Source organism: Schistocerca americana, chromosome X (genome assembly GCF_021461395.2).
Source record: "Schistocerca americana isolate TAMUIC-IGC-003095 chromosome X, iqSchAmer2.1, whole genome shotgun sequence".
Taxonomy (NCBI): Eukaryota; Metazoa; Arthropoda; class Insecta; order Orthoptera; family Acrididae; genus Schistocerca; species Schistocerca americana.
The window spans coordinates 693,609,946-693,623,472 of NC_060130.1; the positions used below are offsets into that span (position 1 = coordinate 693,609,946).

The window sequence follows — 13,527 nt, forward strand, 5'->3', positions numbered from 1 at the left end:
TGTAAAAACATAAATTCTGTTCCACCATGCTCAGATGCTTTATTATACTTGTCCCTGATGCCTAAGGCCAGTAAATTGCATGTATTTAATGTTTTATGTTGAAACTCATATCAGTTGCCAGCAGACATGTCGTCAGGTACAAGATAACTTTTAGTTGGCTGTCACCATATTAAAAGTAGCCCATCTTTGCAAAACTATAAAATACTGGTAACCCACTTTACTTTGAAGAAAAGATGATTTACACCTTTCAAATACATTTCAAAACTAATAATTTGGCCATGTTACCATATATTCTTTTGTTTCTTGATAGAGCAACATCATAATTGTAAATTAAATACACAATTTTGATGGATATGATCATGTTTGGCACATACTGTAATTAATATTATTTTTAAACCACAAAGTTGGTCTGTTGTTTGAAACTCATAGGATCAATGTTGGTCAACAGTAATACTTGCAACAGCTAAAAATAGGGTCAGTTGTGTCCCTTGGTTTAACACATGGTTCCCATCCTTTCAGACATGTCCGAAAGACCAGACACCATTTTTTGATCCAGCAGCCACTATGTACTAATACACAAAGGAATTACAGACCTAGGCTGTGAGTGGTCACTGACTGAACTCAGTGGGGAATCAGGTACAAATGTTCAACTTTCCCCATCGATTTCAATTAACAAATGCTTGCAGGGAAGGTCTGTAATTCCTTTGAATACTAATCATTTAAAATGATAGATCATTATTCTAGATCAAGAATAGGTGTCAGCCTTAGTTAAACATTGAAGGCCTCTCATTATTATTTACATTGTACAGCGAGTTATTGAGACTTCTTGAATACCTTCAACATCATGGTGTGCCTTACTACTTGTTGTTTCTTAATTAAGAAGTGAAGCAGTCTTGTATTGAACCATGTATACCATAAAAACGTACGTTTTTAATAGAAACTCATTACAGAAATGGTAAAATTCCTTTCATATGACACAGAAGATGCCAACGGGAAGTATTAAATTAGTTCAAAATTATTTTGTACTCAATTAATGTATAAGTATTTTCCCCAGTGACGCATAAATTCTAAAATATGAACGATTATTGGCTAACTATCCCATTAGTAACTTTGTATGTGCAAGTCTTGAACACTTTTTCTCATCAAATAGAGACGAAAATGAGGATGAGAAAGACAATTATTGATGTTTATTGAGTCATCCTTCATATAGAGAAGCATGACAGTGGCATACATTAATCTGAAATGAAATAAATTCACTGGAATGAAATAAGTGAAGTCATTCTGAATGAAATCAATCAAGATGCAAATACATGAAATGATATTAACAAAAACTGGCCAGAAAAGGTACACCTGCAATTATATAAATGTGATATGACATAAACTTTCAGCTAGGTTGCAACTCAAATTCTTGCAGACATGAAGTTATTTTGACTTGGCTTCAGCCCTGAATTATTTTTTCATTGTCATTGATCTTTCCTTCTGTTGCTCAGGAATGCTACAATTGGAAGTTCTCCAATGGAGTACATTAGAAAACAATGGGGTACTTATTTGATGGAGGACCCTGGTTCACCCTGTCATAAAGATATACACCAACTGAATTAAATCTACTGAGGTGAAATTAATAGATGAAAACATCTATGATAATGTAAACTTTACTTTGGTCGAAGGGAATGCTTAGACAGCCAAATGGTTAAGCATATTGTTCAGGTTAAAATCCCAATCTGGGATAAGTTTTCATTTGTCATGGTATAATGATGTATTTATCTGTCTGTGAAAATATTCTGAATTAATTATGTATTACATATAATTCAAGGAAGATTGATTGATTGATTGAGATTTTAAAGGACTAAACAGCCAGGTCATCAGTCTCTTGTTCATGTGACAGTCCAACTGGATTTATTGACATCAGTCAGAAATCTGATCAAACTGTGATAGATCTAGGAGTAGTAAAAATGGAAGCATTGAAAGCAGTATTGATGCCAAGGATAGGAAGTAACTTCATGAGAGATAAAAATATATGGATCAGGTGGCTCTGCAAGCCAGAGAGCAAATGTGGACCATAGGGGCCTCATCTGCAGTGAGGGTCATCTCCTGCACATCTTTGGAAAAGCTAGGACAGTATTGGAATAAATAATTCCTTCTAGCTAGGTGGAGAGGAGGTCCATAATATTGAAAATGCTAAATATATAATGGATATTGGTGGGACTGAAACAATAAAATAAAGTGAAGGAAGTAGTCAGGTCAGTGAGGATGTAAGTGCTGTTAAGTATCCTCTATGGGCTCAGCATGTGATGGGAGATCACTCTCCCACAATTGTCTTGGCGCTGATCTGATATTGTTGAAGTGTTAACATCTTCTCTTGATGGAACTATAAAAGCCTGTTCCGTTATCCTTTTGTCACCAGTTAGGATGAAGTTCAAAGAATCCTTAAGACCTGGCCTTCTTCAGGATACTATGAGAAGAGGCATTTCTAAAAGAGTAAAATAGGGTGCTAGAGATAAATGGGCTAACAGCATTTAAAAGTAATTAAAAGAAGAGTACAAGAGGGATTAACAGTGTGGATAATGGAGTAAATAGTCTTGAGGATGCCCCATTCCAGCTTGTGGAGTGAGTCACCACAGAGCCAAAACAATGCTCCCATCCACCCCCCCCCCCTTAAAAAAAACAGAGAAATAAAGCAGTTGAAACCATTATATCTAAGAATATGAATCACTTTCTTGGTTGAAACAAATAACCACTTAACTTCTCGAACTTTGTTTGCTAACATTAGAGGCCAAAAAGCCATTAGGTAATACAGGTTGTGGAGATCCAGAAGGAGGTGGCATTTCACCAGATGTGAGCTATAGGGCTCTGAAACCACAACGTGGAGATGGGTCCTTAAGTGAGACAAAACTATGTGATAATCTGATGTGACTGATGTGGAGGTGATATAGGACAGCGGATTCCTTCTGGGAGGAATGGAAGAAGGGCTGCTTTGCAGGTATATTCTCCTTTATATCGTGTAGTTCATTAAAGGGGGCAATAGCCCACCAGATGGTGTTCCATATGCAAGTCAGTAGAGTTAATATATGCACCTGTAAGTCCATGCCTAAGATTGTCACAGGTGATGGGACAAGTAATTGCTTCTAGTCAAAGGGCTGCCCAGTTCATTCCCTGGGTATCCCATGACTTTGGACCCAGTGAAAGATGCCTGAGCAGGTAGTATGGCTAAGGGTAGAGAGAAGATCACGAATAGCAAATATCACAGGGTGACCAGAGTAACATTGATCAATAATGGGAGGTTTGATAAATAAGTTGTAAAGCTGTATTAATGGCTATCAGCTCCACCATAAAAACACATGGTCTCAGCAACGAATTTTGACACCCACTGTATGAGAAAAGAATTTAATAAGGTGGATGATTAGGAAATTATTGTATGGTGATTGTATAAGTGATAAAGGTGTGGTATCGTAGGAACTGAAAATCTATGATCTCCACTTCCAGAAGGAGAAAGTCTGTGAGACAAGTCCAGATGATGTGAGTGGCGAGTCTTAACCCACAATGATGCATTGGGTTCAGTAACTTCAAAATTATTGGTTGTCCTGAGCCATTAACCTGGCAACCATTGTCTACTTGAGACAAGATCAGGCCTTGGTAAATACGGAGCAGAACAACATCATAGCACAATATGCAACCCCAAGAGGAGTGGGTGAGGTAACAAACAACATAAAACATTCATTTTTAACTGACGAATATGGGGCAACTGTGTCAACATTTTATCTAAGAGGAGTCCCAAAAATCAGGCCTGAACAACAATGTCTAAGTGCTAGTTATCCAAGCAGAGTTCTGGGACAGGGTGAACTGGAGCACAATGAAAAATGGTTGATCATGTTTTCATGGGAGAAAATTGGAAGCCTTGGTAAACGGCCCAAATGAAAGCTCTTTGCATGGCTCCTAGCAGCGTCCATTCAGGTGCAGTTGTGTATAAGGAAGTTAACCAAATGCTAAAATTGTCAAAATACAGTGTGGTGCTAGCCACTGGTCTAACCATGATCACTGTCCCATTGATGGCTATAAGGAAGGACATAGCATTTAGTAAGAAGCCTGAGTATCACTGTTTTCTTGGACCAGTGGAAGCTGAGTAATGTACGAACCCTAATCCAAAATGGTGGTCGATATAAATTGACAAATAAGAATTGGAAGGGAGCCTCCATATCTCCAGTCATGATGGGTAAGTAAAATCTGATAATGCTAAATGGTGTAGTATGCTTAATGTAGCTCTGAAACAACTGCAGTGAGATCCTGCCACGAAAAATAAATGCAGTGGGTTTGCTGTTCCTACCCCAACCAGATGGTCAATTGTGTACCATCCCTCTCAGAAACACCACTGATAGGAGCATAAAAGACCCTTTGATTCGAGAACCCAGCATAATAATTAGACTACCATCTTTTAAAGTAGTTTGCAGAACCTGTTGGTGAAGCTAATTGGCCAATAGCTCTTGATGGACATTGATCTTTTTATTTTTTATTTTTTTAAAGACCTGTATGATGATATGGTCCCTCCATTGTAGAAGGAAGAGACCTTATAGTCAAATACAGTTGAATAACCTGAGTAGGTGAATTGAATCAGAACCTGGGGCCATTCAGATTGTGGAACTGATTGGTTTGCTTAAGGTCGTTTTAAAGCACAATTATTTCACGTTCAATGGGAAAATGTATGTGCAACCAGATGGTTTAGTAATGGGTAGCCCCCTCGCCGGTATTTTGGCAGATGTTTTATCAACGCCCTAGAAATAACGTTCTTCTATTCAGGTTCAGAATTACGCCACAAAATCCGCTATTATGCACGTTATGTTGACGACATTATCATTGCTTTTGACGGTACTGATCATGAGTTAGAGCTTCTCTTCAATACTTTCAATGGTTTATATGAAAAGATTTCCTTCACAAAAGAACTTCAGAGTGAAAAAGGTGAACTTAACTTCCTCGATTTAACAATTTCTATACAGAACAGTTCCTTCAATTTCAATATCTTCCGTAAGGAAACGTATTCAGATAATGTCATACCTGCTGACTCAACTCATCCAAAAGCTCATAAACTGGCGTTTTTTCATTCTGCCATTCACCGTATGGTAACTACTCCTTTATCATCTGCCGATCAACAAAAAGAATTGAATGTCATCAAAGCGATTGCAGCTAATAATGGGTACAATCAGAATATGATTGGTTACTTGTTCAGTACGAAAACTTCCCTAAACTGTTCGACTTTGAGCAACAACCTCCCCACTGATAGCAAAGGAGCTAAAAAATTTATTTCCATTCCTTTCTTGGGTAATATATCGTATAGGATAAAACGACTTCCAAGGAAAAAATATAACTGTAACGTCTTCTTCTCTACTGATAACAGTTTAAAAAGAAATCTTGTACATTCAGTAGAGATTGCCAGCGATTGGTTTTCCAATTCAGGTGTTTGCAAACTAACCTGTAATAACTGTCCTTCATATTATATTGGTCAAACAGGAAGAGATGTGAAAACAAGATATAAAGAACACCTATTAGGTTAAAAACGAGCGAATATACACAGCTCTACTTTTGCTGAACACCTCTTGATAGCCGGTCATACGCCTAAACACTTAGAAGACACTGTTATCCTACACAGAGAAGTCAAAGGGCGTAGATTAGATCTGTGGGAAGAGTTACAAATTTTCCAACATCTAGAGCCCAAGGACGGTAATATACTGAACGACCAGTTGAACCTTGCTTGTAGACAATTTTTCGAAGGCTTTAAACCTGTACTGTTTATGGTATCACATTAATGCTGGTAACCTTAGTGGTCTATTTCCTCAGGAAGCTATGCTGCACCTTCAATGCTTTAAGATCACTACCCTTTATGTAATGTGGTTTTCTCACGGTGTATGGTTGCCACTACATCGGCCCTTATGTGATTTTGTCTGGCTCTAAAACGTTGGTTCCCTGCGAATGTGTATTAACTGGATTGTGTACCAGGGTTCGTAATTCTGTCCTAAGAGCCATTATTGTCAATTTTAAAGTTCTGACATATATACCGTTTGTGGGCTTGACTAATATAATAATGTAATTTTTATATTTTCGCTGTATATGCCACTGTGTGTAATTCTCTGGGCGTAGGCGCCACCTGCCTTTTTGATGTATAACTACATTAATTGTACCAATGCTCCCATACTGTTATAACGGGAGTGTTAAACGCCTTCCTTCTTTTTATTGTTACTTTATCTAAGGACGTTATTAATACTGATAATTTACACGTTGCCTTTGTATGCCAATTGGCATATGGTTCGCGCCATGAGCGCCACCTGCCCTGGTCGCAGAGTAACTACGCTCGCTGATTACACTCAGTCGGTTGTGAGCTCTGCAAGATCAATGTACTAATTTATATTTACGTGACAAACTCTAATTCTAGGATTATATTTCAATTTTGACATATGGATCTATGCCGACATTTGTAAAAACGGCAGTGGTACATTAGTCCTTACTAATGTAAAATTGTAAGTACCAGTCGTCGTTCTCATATTTCTGTAACCCAAGAGCTGTCTAATTTGTGTTAAAATCTATTCTTGACTTAAGTTTGATACTTTTCTAATGTAAGCTATGATGTTCATTGTCCATCGGCCACCTTCTAAAGAGGACAAATTTATATTTGTCGAAACCTAGGTAAAGAATTCTTTATCCATTGCAACTGGTCGGCTGTTTATAATTTTATTACATGGAACCGTTGCTGTTGTGCAGCTATGTTTAAAATACTGATATTCCTTTTTATTGAATTTAATTATCTAGTGCCATTTTGCATAGATCTGCTTCATAGCAATGAAGGCAGTGTGTGAAATATGTCACCTAAGATGTTGCAGGGCCCTTGATGATTCTGAATACGTTCGTGCAATGACTTTTGTCTTGCATAGCACTGGTCACTATTGGAGGGGGTCAATACAAAGGGGGACAGCATTTCTAGCAGCATGGATGATCACACCAGATACGTTTCTCATAACCTTGTTGATACAACCGGTCAGGGGGGTTGAAGTTATAGCAGAGGTGCAATTGCCAGTTTTCCCTAAAAAGAGGCCAACATGGCAAGGGTCCATCAAGTAGTAAATTGGTTAGTTAGTTAGTAGTGGCAAAGAAGTGACACGATCATCATAAAGTGGCACTTATCACTGGTTCATCATGTAGTGATAACTGTAGCAAAGCCAGTAGACTGGGGAAAGAGACCGCCGGGTGGGCAACCAAAAATGTGCACTGGGCACAGATGGAAATTAGAGTTGTATACAGACACACTGATATTGCTTGCAGTGTGGTAAAGAGGGGAATCCACTCTTTGACAACTCCTGTGTAAACCAATGTACAAACCCCTCGAATACCTTCTCAGGGCCAGTATGATTCTGACACAGGGCATGGTAACATGGAAGGTTTGGAGCATAATCATCAGTGACGTGTGGTTTAAGGGAAACAATACATACTGAGCGATTCCCTTAGCTGTAGTAGTTCTAGTAGCTGACAGTAACATCCATTGCAGCTCCATTGCATTATCATGTTCAGAGTAGCCTAGTTAGGCATGATGGGGCCAAGGAGAATGGTCATTCTCCAGGATCACTGTCTGTCATCTGTGTGGGCGGAGCAACATCTACAAACATGGGTTCTGGGCCTGCTGGCGGGGGAAGATCCGCTGCCTCAAGTGTAACCAGATTTCTTCTTTTTCTCCTTAAGTACATTAGAGCGATGGGTCTCTTGTAGAGGATTATATTCTGTGGGCATAGGAAATGAACAGGAGCAGAAAACACTGGAACCTGTGGTCTGTGACTGCATTAGCCAACGGTTCACGTTATGTCTTTTCTGGGAAGAGCTTACATGGCAAAAGAGGATGCAATTTCTCTGGCTGGTTCTAGAGAGACAATTACAGCAAAAATGGTGCTGCAAGAACCACAAGATCTATCTCCCCAGTGGTCTCATTTACGGTTTTGAGTATCAATAATCAACGTTGAGAGAATTAATGGATTAAGTACTCGGGGAAATGCTGATGGCCTGGCTATAGTACCAACAAAATTTGATACTATTGGGATGGGATGTAAGTAGTCACCCTTCCTTGGGCTTCAAAAAAAGGGAGGGGGGCTGATGGAGACTAAGTTCCTGGATTTTACATTCATTAATTAAGGTGACACATTTATGTCTGGGATTGAGTATTGTGATCATCTCCACAATTGGCACAGACTGGAGGTTGCAACCATGGTGAATTTTCATGAAGTGGTCATCCACAATCTCCACTAATTGGACTATTCATTTAATAGGAAGACTAGAATCCCCACCAGAGGACATCAACTTAAGTGGCCATTAGGAGCCACAACAGCTATGAAGTGCTGTCGTCACATGGGGAGATGACTACCATCTAGCAATATAGGTACAGTGGAAAACAGCAGACTGTGCAGCCAGTATATAGGCGGATGCCCAGCACACTGTTGGTCATGCTTAATATTGTCGGATCCATCTCTGCTGTACTAGGACTGCATGATAAATACCTTGCTTGTCATGCAGTTACTCTCTCTGGACACATCTTGGATTTGTCTCTCTGCTTCTCTTGGCCTTGTTGTTATCAAGCTTCAGGTAGTGCCTTCTTGTAATCAAGGTTGTTTGTCCTTGTCTTGATTGGTTGTTTTTTCTGCAGTCGGTCTGTCACATTTTGTTTACCTGTTGTTAGTTTGGGTTACTCTTCTGCAGGTGGCTCTCCTGCCTGATGGCTCTCTATGTTTCACCATTTCTTTCAGAGCTCTAATGTGTGCACTGTCACCTGGCTACCCACAGATATAGCATTGGTGACAAAGAAACAGGAACTTATTTGGTAGCATGGATACGAAGTTGGCTTGGCTGCTGGAGCATCAATAGACGTAAGTGCAGTAGGAGCAGCTCCAGATAGACTTGTTACAAAAATCACTTTAGTTTCAGGTGCACAAACTCAGAGCACATGAGACCCAGTTGTGCCAGGCCTCAGCACCTCTCACTAGTGGCACCCATACCTCCCCCATCATTTCCATCTTTTATTGACACTAAGGAGGACTGGAACACATACTTGTATCATCTCGAACAGTATGCCAGAGCATTTCAAGTCACAGATGGTTTCTTCACAGCCATAATTTTTTCTTTTTACCTTGTGGTTCACCATAAAAGGTCTTTTCGTTCCAAAAGTTGGCTACTCTGTTAGACTCTGTCACACTCTCCTTTTGGGAGATACACATTCTGTTGAGTAATGACTAGGCTGAGAGACACCATGTGGTTGCCTCCAGGTTCAAGTTCCATCAATACCCTAAACAGCTGGGACAATCATACCACTCTTCATTACTGACTTGCAAGGTGTCAGCTGCAAATGTGATTTCCATCACAAGAATGAAGGCTGCAAGGCTTCGTTTCTAGCTCCGTATCTCATCGGTTCATGTATAATTGTATCAGATTGTATTGTGTGCTACAAAGGGTTATGCTATATTGCATTAGTTAAGTTTAGTTGTTTTTCTTCATGAATGATTATACATCTCAGCAAGAAAGAGTTCAAAGAGGTGCAAGTGCTCCTTCAACACATAACTGCAAAAATAATATATATTCATGAGCATCAACAGCTCTTCAAACTGGAGGAAAAGTGTGATGCCACACACGTGCTTGTAGTCTCTCATTAAACTATGGTGGACTTGGATATAGACAGTACCACTTAAGAAACTGATGAACATAAAGCAGCAGTCTTGCATCAGCACCGAGCTAGGTGGCGCAGTGGTTAGCACACTGGACTCGCATTCGGGAGGACGACGGTTCAATCCCGTCTCCGGCCATCCTGATTTAGGTTTTCCGTGATTTCCCTAAATCGCTTCAGGCAAATGCCGGGATGGTTCCTTTGAAAGGGCACGGCCGATTTCCTTCCCCATCCTTCCCTCACCCGAGCTTGTGCTCCGTCTCTAATGACCTCGTTGTCGACGGGACGTTAAACACTAATCTCCTCCTCCTCTTGCATCAGCGTCTAGAGCAACATGAAAGTAATTCTTTAAATATGACAAACTTTGTGGTCAGCTGGAGAGGTTAGGTGTAACTAAGGGAGCTTTCGCATATCATACTTTGTAGGACAGTCATAGCTTCATAACTGCAGACCGTACATTGAAGCATCTTCAAGCATCATTAGAGTGTAAATTTGCATGTGCAAGTACAGAAACATAGCCCACAATTCTGAATGCATTAGCTGCTCATATTTTAACTGTGTTGTGATTAGCAAAAGGTGATATTTATTTCTACTTGTGTCTGATGCATCTAACTGCAAAGAGATTAAGGTTTTTATCTGTCCTTGCTAGATATTTTGCTTCCAGACCTGGTGTAAAAATAAGCATATCACAACTGAAATCATTGCCTGGAGAAACATCTACTATTGTAAGTGACTATTTAACATGCTGCCTCAGAGAAAGTGGTGTAGAAGGAAAAAGTGTAGTACTGTGTGCTCATAATAACAACTGCAGGTTTGGAGGTGCTGAACAATGCTTTTACCAACCTCCAATCGAAGCTTAGCCATGGACTGATATGGGTTTGGTGTGCTGCTTATATACGGCACAATACAGTTCAAACAGCTACTGACATTTATCCTATAGATACAGAAATGGTAGTTTGCAAAATTATTGGATACTTCAAATTATAAAGTATGAGAGTTGAAAGTCTGAAAGACCATTGTAACTGTTTCGAAACACATTTTCAATGATTCTGGGTTGTTCTATCACACGATGGTTAGCACTATTGCTTGCTGTTGAAAGAGTTAGCAAAACTTTTAAATTACTAAAATCACACTCCGAAAAATGTCTATTGCTACTTCAAACCTTTTGTCAGAACACTTTTTCTGGAGTATTTTGTATTTTTTTCAGAGCTACGCTTCATCTCTTCATGAAGCAGTGAAAAACGCAGAGGAACAGTAATTCAATTTCAAATAACTGATTGTGTTAGTAAGTTGAAAGCTACCTTGGAGTAGAAACCTGAAGACCAGTTTCTTCTCCTAAATGTCAAAACAATTCTAGAAAACGTTGGAACAATGAACATCTGCTGCCAGTAGAGGTAAATCGTTTAATATGTTTGGCTGTACAATTTTCCTATGAAAATGCTCATTCTATAGAAAAAAGTAGACTCAAAATAGTTTCAAGTACTTAAAATCCTACAGCTGGGCTACCTTTCATAAGATATCCTTATGTGTTAGTAGATGGAATCCGCCAATTCCACCCCACCTGATCCAGCAGCAGGTCCTACCGGCCGATTTCTTCTACTAGTGCCGATTTTTTTCTCCCCCCTAAACAACGATATTCCAAACGAGTATATTTTATTAAATTTAACTGAATCTAATGACTGAAAACAGCGGAAATGAATTATATATTTTAATCAATTAAAAAATGCTATGAAATACAATGTATTGAAAATTTAAAAATTACAAAATTAAAACACTAGAAATTAAAAAATTTCTTGATTAAAAATTAATTTTTTTAAAACTGAAAAATTAAAATCTTTTTTCCTTACAAATGGATATACGAATTTTAAGACACCTTTAATTTCTTACTTATGTTTCTTAGAAGTACTTTCATCTTAAATGAAATTAGAGATATTGTAAAATGGAAAATTTCAAGGGATATTATAAATGAAATAAGAAAATTCCATTTACTTTATCGTTAAAAACTTAATCCTTATATATATATATATAAATATATATATATATATATATATATATATATATATATATGTTTCAATAGCTTATCTTCATTTTAAAAAACTTCGTCACTGTTTTCAATTTTATACAAAGATAATCTTTTCCAATTTCTTATGTCCTCTTATATATATATATATATATATATATATATATATATATATATATATATATATATATATATATATATATATATATATAAGAGGACATAAGAAATTGGAAAAGATTATCTTTGTATAAAATTGAATATATATATATATATATATATATATATATATAAGAGGACATAAGAAATTGGAAAAGATTATCTTTGTATAAAATTGAAAACAGTGACGAAGTTTTTTAAAATGAAGATAAGCTATTGAAACAAATATTTCCATTTTCTATTGACATATTTGGTAATCAACCAGATAGAATAACAGTTAATGAATATTTAGTTGAAAAACCATTTAGAAAAAGATTGAAAACTATAAATTTCAGAAGTAGTATACACTTGACTGAAAAGTAGTTAAACAAAATCTTAAATTATCTAATGGATTAATAATTAATTTAAATGCACTTTGTGACTACATAAAGGAGACGATTAATGCATGATGAAATATGGATACAAAACTAAAAATTACATGATTCTTAAAGAAAAGATATAATCAAAAAATTTGTAAAGGTAAAAATGATATTATAGTAAAAATCTCTAATTTTTGAACATGAGGATCAGGATGGACATTAAATCGAATTATTGGATTACAATTAGCAATTAATAGATATATTCCCTTAACAGGTTCATCTAATGCCAATTACTGGAAAAAATAAAAGAAAAAATACTTGCTTTAATCTAAAAATTAATGACCTAATACGTTTTCTATTGTCTATAGCTTGAACATTAAATTCAGTAGATAGACCAAAATGGAAAAATTCAGAAATAACAAGTAATTGTAAACAATTAGTTAAATATTTTGAAGAAAAAAACTGATATTTGATTTCCTGTTGCAAATATGTATATTCCAAGAACTGAGACCAAAGTTAATTATTAATCAAAAAATGACAATAAACTTTTTGGTATTCTAAAAACTGAGACAATATTTAATACATCCATACTGTACATTCTTTTCATGGGGAATATCAGGTATTTCCATTAAAAACAACAAATTCTAAGAAAGAAACACATAATCGTTTATTGTGTTTTACAAAAGAAAATCATTCATACAACTGCTGGATAAAAGATTAATCTGGATTTGTTAATAGTCAGATTATTGCAAATATATACCAAAAATCTATTTTTGGTTTTTGTTTATTACATTTTAATAATAACAAATTTTAAATGGTCACTCAAATATTATTTAATTAATTAACCAATATAAGTAGAACTTCCAGAGAAAAGCGAATATATAACATTTCTATTAAAAATGGATAGTTCTCAGCACAATCCAGAAAACTCTTTTACTACAAAATACCAAAAATATCAACAAATGGTTTTTGTTATTATATAGAACGTATAAGTGGACAGCACTAAACTGCAGTTATATACAGAAGAATTAATCCAAAATTATACAATATATAGGGACAAAAAGTTGAAGAAATTGGAGAAATTTATGGTGAAGAAGAATAAATGATATATTTAGCTCCTGAAGAGCAAATAAGGCATAATAAATATAAATTTTTGTACTCTATGTACAATTTACAATACAAAAGATAAAAAGTTGGGCCACACGATAATTTAATGGAAAAACTACAGATCCATTAAGTGATAATTGTTTTTTATAATTACAACATCCTAACTTTGTACCAATTTATTTACATAATTAATCTGGTTATGATTC

The 13,527-nt window shown here is 36.6% G+C and overlaps 1 non-coding gene across 1 annotated transcript; it reads left to right on the forward strand.

Annotated features, from left to right (window-relative positions):
- Positions 1-9,745: 9,745 nt before the first annotated feature.
- Positions 9,746-9,818, forward strand: Trnaa-cgc. Its single transcript has one exon. It is a non-coding gene; the product is annotated as a tRNA-Ala (tRNA).
- Positions 9,819-13,527: the final 3,709 nt, after the last annotated feature.